General features: G+C 60.8%; 1 protein-coding gene across 2 annotated transcripts in view; it reads left to right on the top strand.

Annotated features, from left to right (window-relative positions):
* Nucleotides 1-734: 734 nt before the first annotated feature.
* Nucleotides 735-7,447, top strand: part of LZTS3 (leucine zipper tumor suppressor family member 3) — a 45,454-nt gene continuing 38,741 nt past the window's right edge. The window contains exon 1 of one of the 2 annotated variants that reach the window (XM_015625139.3): nucleotides 735-953. The gene's annotated coding sequence lies outside the window, so the exon portion shown is untranslated. The remainder of the gene's footprint in view (nucleotides 954-7,447) is intronic. The other variant, XM_015625136.3, reaches the window with a different exon arrangement.

The raw sequence follows: 7,447 nt of genomic DNA, 5'->3' as shown, positions 1-7,447 counted from the left end.
CAATGTCGCAGTCAGGAGCTGCCCTGCCTTCAGCTGGAGTCCCTGGCCATTTGGATGTCCCTTTTTCAGCTCATGTCATCCCTTTTTCTCTCGTGTAAGAGGGAATTTGGGGAGATTGTCCCCCAGCCCCTCCCTCCCAGCGAGCTCAGATCCTTGGATTCTCCGTGGGATGGGAAAAGTTCTTTCCTCTCCCACACTGATTTATCATTCCCATCCCCACCCCCCTCTGGAGACCCCCAGGGGTTCAGTGCCCCCTCCACCCCAAAGGGCTATGTTCCTGGAAATGGGGGGAAATAGGGACCAAAATGGGATTTTCACAGTGCATACAGGCAGACAGATTTGGTTCCCACCCCCAGCCTTGTCTGTCACCCTGGGGCTGCCCGTGCCCCTCACACCCCAGCCGTGCCCCCGAGACACCGCCTGGAGCGATGGCAGGGCTCAGCTCTGTTCCAGGGCTCTTTTTTGGGGGGCACGAGGGCGATGAGGCTGCGGGGGAACCAGCGGACCCCAAACACCCTCTTCCCCGGCGCCCTGTGGAGGAAGACCACAAGGTGAGGGAGCTCCAAGCAGCGCCCCAGCATCCCCAGCCAGGTCCACGGGGACAGAGCCCTGTCCTGGGGGGTGGCGAGGGAAGAGTTAAAGGGAAGGCGAGCAGATCCTCCTCCATCCTCCCGGCCCTCGCTGTTAGGCTGCTGCTGTGACAGGGGGTGGGGTCGGGGCTGGCCGCCGTTTGCCGCAAGAAGGGGGGGGAAACGTGGCTGCGAATGTGTGTGTGTGGTGTGTGTGTGTGGTGTGTGCGTGTGTTGGTGACACAGGACAAAATGAGATGAGACCCCTCGGACGGGAGCGGCCGCCCGGCTGCGATCCCTGATCGCTGCCCGATCCCTGCCCGCTCCTGCGCATCGCTGCCACCGCCGCCGGGCACCGGCGCAGCCCCAGCATCCCCGCCAAGAGTAAGGATCGCGCTGGGAAGCGACTGGGAGGAACTGGGAAGCGGTGCTGGGAGAGGGGGGAGGTGGGATGGGGTGGGGGGTGGCAGGGAGCGGGGGGGGGTCTCTTGGGGGTGGAGAGAGGTGGGGTGCACGGAGGGCGAGGTGGGGGGGACCTGATGCTGGAGCTTCGCTCGCCTGAACCACCCACCCAGATGTAATTTGGGGAGGGGGAGGGGAGGATTTTGGGGAGGGGGGCGGGGTGGAGGATGGGCTGCCAGCGCCGATTTCGGGTGTGATGGAGGGGAGGGAGCCGTGTTTGTGCCTAAAGTCGCAGCTGCCTGGATTTGGCCCCGCGGGGCCATTGGGATGTGACAGCACCCAAAAATAGAGTGCGAGGCGGGGAGGAGCGGCGGGGGTGGGGGGTGCAGACCTGTGTGCCAGTGCCAGCGCCAGGCTATTTCCCCCTCGTCACCTTTTCCTCGTCTTCTTTTATTTATTTCCTTATTTCTTTGGCAGTGATGTCAGGGAGGGGAGCGGTGGCTGGGGCTGGGGGTTGGATTCACGGCGAGGAGCTTGCTGGCGGCCGAGTGATTAACGTGCAGTTGCTGGGAATTATGTCATCTGCCTCGGTGCTGGGTGGCCCTCGCCCAGCAGCGGCGGTGGGGAGGGAGGGAGGACGTGGGGGGACGTCACGACATGGGGCTCCCCGCCTCAGGCTTCACCCCGGGAGGCGCCGATGCCTCCCCGGCTTTGCGGGGACTCCTCGGACATCCAGCTTTTCCTGCCCGCCCCGACAAGGGGATCCCCGCTTGGGACATCACCCGAGGAGGCAGCGGTGCCTCCCCGGCTTGGAGGGGATGGAGCGTTCCCCGCTCGCCCATCGCGGCCCCCGAGGCAGGGCTGCCCGGGGGTCCCGGCTGCCCGGGGGTCCCGGCTGCCCGGGGGTCCCGGCTGCCCGGGCTCCATCCCCAGCAGCACAGGACAGGGCTGCTGCTCCTCCCGACGGCAAATCCCGCTCGCTGGCCCGGCAGAGACGGGTTTGGAGCAGGCGGAGCTGGCGCTGCCATGAAGGGAGGGTGAAGGTGGGCATCCCCTCTGTCACCTCCCCGGGAGAGAGCGGGGCTGGAGCTGCTGCACTGCAGCACATCCGCGGCTCTGGGTGTGCCCGGGGGGAGCCCGGACCCTCTTTGCGGCTCCGTCCCCTCCTCGGAGCCAAGGCGAGAGCCTGGCGACCTGTGGCTGCCAGCGGCCCCCCAGGCCAGATGAACCCTCTGCTTCAGAGGAGGGTATTGAGCTGCTGGATGCTCCACACCCTCCTGGGCAACCCCTGGGCATTCCTTGAGTACCCTCTGAGCATTCCCCAGCTAAGCGGCCCCCGAGCATCCCCTGAACACCCCGAGCATCCCCTGGAGCACCCCGAGCATCCCCTGGAGCACCCCGAGCATCCCCTGGAGCACCCTCAGCATCCCCTGGAACACTCCCGAGCATCCCCTGGAACACTCCCGAGCATCCCCTGGAGCACCCCCAGCATCCCCTGGAACACCCCGAGCATCCCCATCCTCTTCCCAACGCGGGGAGCTGGGGAAGGAGGACAAGGCCTGTCAGTGAGCCAGGCACGGACCCTGCTGCACATCCACAACCTCTTCCCTCTGCTCCACACCCCGTGGATCCCCGTGGGGCTCCAGAAGCCACGGCAGAGGGTCGGGCAGGGAGAGGAGCAGGCAGGAAAGGCTGCAGGGAGATGTGCAGCGGAGCTGGGAAGGGCGGGCACGGCTGCAGCGGGGCATTTTTCTGGCATTTTCTGCCCCACAGCACAGTCCACAGGAGGAGGTGGGGGGAATGTCGACAGCTTGCTGAATTCCAGCTGGGAGCCAGCGGGTCCAGTCCCAGCCGGGGGATGCCACTTGCCCCCTGCGATAACCTTTGGCAACTCCCCCCGCTCTCCACGCTCTGCTTCCAGCGCCCTCCAGCACATCCTTCATCCTCCAGCCTGCTCCGGGGGACTGCGCCCTCGCTGAGCCCTCCGGGGAGGTGCTGGCACGGAGAGGGAACGCAGGGCACCCCCAGTTTGGGGCAGGCAGGACCGGGGGGCTGCTCCATCCCTCAGCGCTCCCCCGGCCGTGCCCTCTCCGTGCGCCGGGGGTTTGTTTATGTGTGGCCCCGCTTGGAGCGGCGATCTGCCGCGGCTAAATATAGCAGCGATGCTGTCATCCGAGTTCAGCCTGGCTGGGGAATTTATTTTCTGCAAAGGCTGGGAGGCGAGCGGGGCTGCAAACAGGCGTGGAAATGCCGGAGCGGTGTGATTCCCTGCCTGCCGTGTCCGGGCTCACGCAAGGGGAGCGGGAGCCTTGTACCGAATGCCGGCCTTGGGATGGCAACAGGGAGGAAGAGGAAAGTGTGGAAGGGCTGAAATTGTCCCCGCTGGCTCCTCGGAGCAGGGGTGGGCATTTAAAAAGCGGCGCGGTGCCTGTGTGGCTTCGTGTCTCCCCTCCTCCTCCTCCTCCAACTCTTCCTTGCCGGGTCACCGGGCTGGCGTCCCAAGGGATCAGCTCCCAGCCCCCTCAGATCTAAACTGAGGGTCTGAAAGTCCAACATCTGGCTGTGGACATCTGGGAGAGAGCAGCAGCTCGTCCTACAAGAGGTGGGATTGGGAGAGCCCCCCTTCCCTGGGGGCTGCAGCATCAGCCCTGGGCATCCCCTGCTGCTTCCACCACCGTGAGAAGGGCACCTTTCATCACCCATCCCTTGGAAAAACGGGAAAAGAGGCGGAAAGCCGGGTCCCCTGACTTGCAAAAAGCCAGGCAGATGGGGAGGGTGTTTTCCACATGCACTGTGAAAACCACGTTGCATCAGCAGTCGGAGGCACTCGCTGCGTGATAACTCCATGTGGATGGAGCAGGAATGTGGATAAACCGGCTGCAAAAAAGTTCCTGAAGGGAGTTATATCCCGACAGGGAAGGTTTAGAGTTAAGAGGGTGTTGCTGGAGCTGTTGAAGGGGTTAAAATCTGCTTTCTCCCGAAGGGGAACTGAGCCATGCCCGGGGCTGTCAGAGAAATCCAGCAAACAAAGGGTGAAACAAGGAGATTTCTTGTTTCCCTTCACAGAGGATCTTTCCCATTAGTCATTCCTGTCACAGGAGCTGGCAAACACGGTTATTATTTGAGGGATCTGAAAGTGAGATGGAGGCACGAGGCCAGGAGCCCAGACATCCCTGCCCTCGGGACTGGGGAGCAGGCAGGGACCCCCCAACCCCTCTGGCTGCCCCACACCTCTGCTCCATGGAAAAGCCATGCTGGAGCCCTGGATTCATCCTCTGGTTGTGGGAGCCCTTCCCAAGGAAGCTGCTCTGGGGAGTGGTGTCCCTGGTCCCTTCCATCCCAAACCATTCCAGGATTCCATGGCTCCTGCAGGCACCAGGAGCCATGGGTGGGCTGTGATGCTTCATCCTGGAGGAGGTGGTGGTGGGCCAAGCACCTTGAGGTCCTGCAAGAATCCAGGTGGTTCCCCAAAGCACCCAAAACTCAGCTCTTCCATCACCCCACAGCCCTGGGCACCTCCATGGGGGAAAGGACCGGGATGAGCCCCACCATGGGTGGGAAGAAGGTCCATGGAACTCCCTAAACAGCAAGGAAAGCAAGGACAACTGCTAAGGCAGCTCTCAGGAGACTGGGATGGCTCCTGCCTTATGATCCAGGTTTGGCTGGAGCCAAGAGCTGTCCTGGCAGAGGGAGCTGAAAGTCCCCTTGAGCCGAGCAGGAGCTGCAGGAATTCCTGCCGGGCTGGGAATCAGGTTTGCAGGGATTTTGGCTGAGTTTCCATCTCACAAAACTGGGAGGGTTTTGCCATGAAGATGTGGGTCCTGCTGGCTTTATGTGGCTCCTGAGGCAGAAGGATGAGCTTTGTCTGAGCCCATTATGAGCCTCTCTTTCCTTCAGGGCCAAGTCCTGATCACAGGCCGGCGAGATGCTCCAGAGGCAGCAGGGTGCTCCAGGGTTAGACAGGTGTAATCCCAGAATCCCAGACTCATTCAGGTTGGAAAACACCTCTGGGATCATCGAGTACCAACTTTTGACCAAACACCTCCATCCACCACCCCAACTAAACCACAGCACTGAATGCCACATCCCATCGTTCCTTGGGTAATTCCAGGGATTGTGACTCCACCACCTCCCTGGAAAGCCCTTTCCAGTGCTTAGCAACCCCTTCCATGAAAAAACTCTTCCCAAATATCCAATTTACACCTCCCCTGGTGCAGCCTGAGCTGTTCCCTCTCCTCCTGTCCCTGTTCCCTGGCAGCAGAGCCCGACCCCCCCGGCTGTCCCCTCCTGGCAGGGAGTTGTGCAGAGCCAGAAGGGCCCCCTGAGCCTCCTTTTCTCCAGGCTGAGCCCCTTTCCCAGCTCCCTCAGCCCCTCCTGGGGCTCCAGACCCTTCCCCAGCTCCGTTCCCTGCCCTGGACTCTCCCCAGCCCCTCAAGATCTTTCTTGTTGTGAGGGGCTCAGAAGTGCCCCCAGCCCTGGAGGTGACCCCGTGGTCCCCAGGCACTGCCCTGGCCCTGCTGCCACCCCAGAGCTGGGACAAGCCAGGTGCCAGTGGCCTCTTGCCCACCTGAGCACACCTGGGCTCACGTCCAGTCCCTTCTGCCCAGCACCTCCAGGTCCTTTTCCACCCCTGGGCAGCAGAGCCCGCTCCCTTTGCAGGGAACTCGGGAAAAAGGCAATCAGATCATTAACACATGCTGCTCTTCACACAACCAACCTCACAAATATTTATCAGCTGGAGAAACACACGGGCTCAGAAGTTGCCAAGTAACATAACAAGAGGCGCTTTTAAATAAATATCTGTGCGTCTGCGGGTGACGAATTAACCAAATCCCTTGGTATGTGGCCCAAAGATATGTTTTCCTTTGGAAGCCCAGCACCAGTAATAAAAATAATGATCCAAACCAGGAATGAAAACCTGGGATAAGCAGTGGCTGACTGTCTGTCCAGCACTGGAGGGAGTTGGTTCCCTGCTGGGAAGCTCTGTGATGTCCAACAGATCCTTGCCTGCCAGGGACAAGTCGGGAGCAGGATGGGATGGGGGGATTTATTTTGCAGGGGAGGTGAGAACGAGCCCAGTGCACCAGGCTGGGTCTCATCCTGCACCTAAACCACTCCTAAACACCCCCAGGAGTTTCTTCTCTGTAGGCTCAGGATTTCAAGGTACCTTGTTGTTGTAGAGCCCGGTTCTCTGGTTCTCCACGTTCCCTCCAGCCCTGAGAAGGGTCAGTTCCATCCTCTCCTGAGGAGCTGGATGTGTCCCAGAAATCCAGCAGGAATATTGCTTGTCCCAGCCTGCCCAGGTGTGTTCTGCACTGCCCAAATATCCAGGGTTTCCCTGCTGCTAAATCCTGTTGAATCCTTGCTGCGAGGTCAGTTTGGAGGTCTTGGGGGCTGTTGGAGGGGTTGGTGCTGCCAGAGGAGACCAGCAGGGTTTTCAGATGGATGGAAATCCCTTCTTCCATGGGGAAACTCTGGCTTGTGGGGTTGGGATTTCATAGAATGGTCTGGATTGGGATGGACCTTAAAACCATCTTGTCTGCCATGGGCAGGGACACATTCCAGTGTCCCAGGTGGCTCCAAGCCCTGTCCAGCCTGGCCTTGGACACTTCCAGGGATCCAGGGATCCACAGCTTCTCTTCCAGGGCCACCCCACCCTCCCAGGAAGGAATTTTTTCCAAATATCCCATCTAAGTCCCTCTCCAGCTCTTTTGGAGGCCCTTCAGGCACTGGAAGGTGCTGGAAGGTGTCCCGAGAGTTTTCTCCAAGCTGCACAGCCCCAGCTCTCCCAGTCTGTCATCTCATTTGGAGGAGATGTTCCCATCCAAATCCACCATCTCCCCACCATCACCAGAGGGCTTGGCCCGAGGGTTTTGCACACAGGTTGTCATTTTGGGCCCATTTGGGGGCCGTTTGGGGGTTCTTGCCTGAACCAAAACATGAGGAGACACAACCTGGACATGGAGCTGGTTGGCAAAGTCAAGTTGGAGAGTGGTTTTGAGGGACAGACACTGCCCAGTCCCCGTGGGCCCAGGTGAGGGGTGAGAGGTCACCAGGTGGCCGAGGTGAGGGTGGTGGCTGTGGCCCAGAGTGGCTGTAGATGCCCCATCCCTGGAAAGGCTGGAATGTGGGAGCTCCTCCCGCTCTCCCGGCCATGGCAGTGCCCCCAGGCTGGAGATGATGCACAGGGGGAGGTCAGAGCTTTCATTAGCCCAGCTGCTGGAGCTGGGAAAGACAGCCCAGCTTTCGGGCACAGGAGCTCATCTCCTTGTCCCCGCTTTCTAATTATATCAGCTGATCTAGCACAGGCTCCTTCCACTCCCCATGGGCCGCTGCCTTCATTACATCCCCGGCTCTGCCCTTGGCAAGCACTTGGAGGAGCAGCCAAGCCATCCCAGCGGAGATGTCTCACCTCAGACATTCCCCTGCAGTGCAGTCCCTGCCTCCAGCACTGCCAGGAATGGACAGGGACAGGG

The sequence above is a fragment of the Parus major genome, chromosome 4 (genome assembly GCF_001522545.3).
Source record: "Parus major isolate Abel chromosome 4, Parus_major1.1, whole genome shotgun sequence".
NCBI classification, from domain to species: Eukaryota; Metazoa; Chordata; class Aves; order Passeriformes; family Paridae; genus Parus; species Parus major.
The sequence above is the reverse complement of the archived record's forward strand: the minus strand, read 5'-3'. Positions and strand labels throughout refer to the sequence as shown.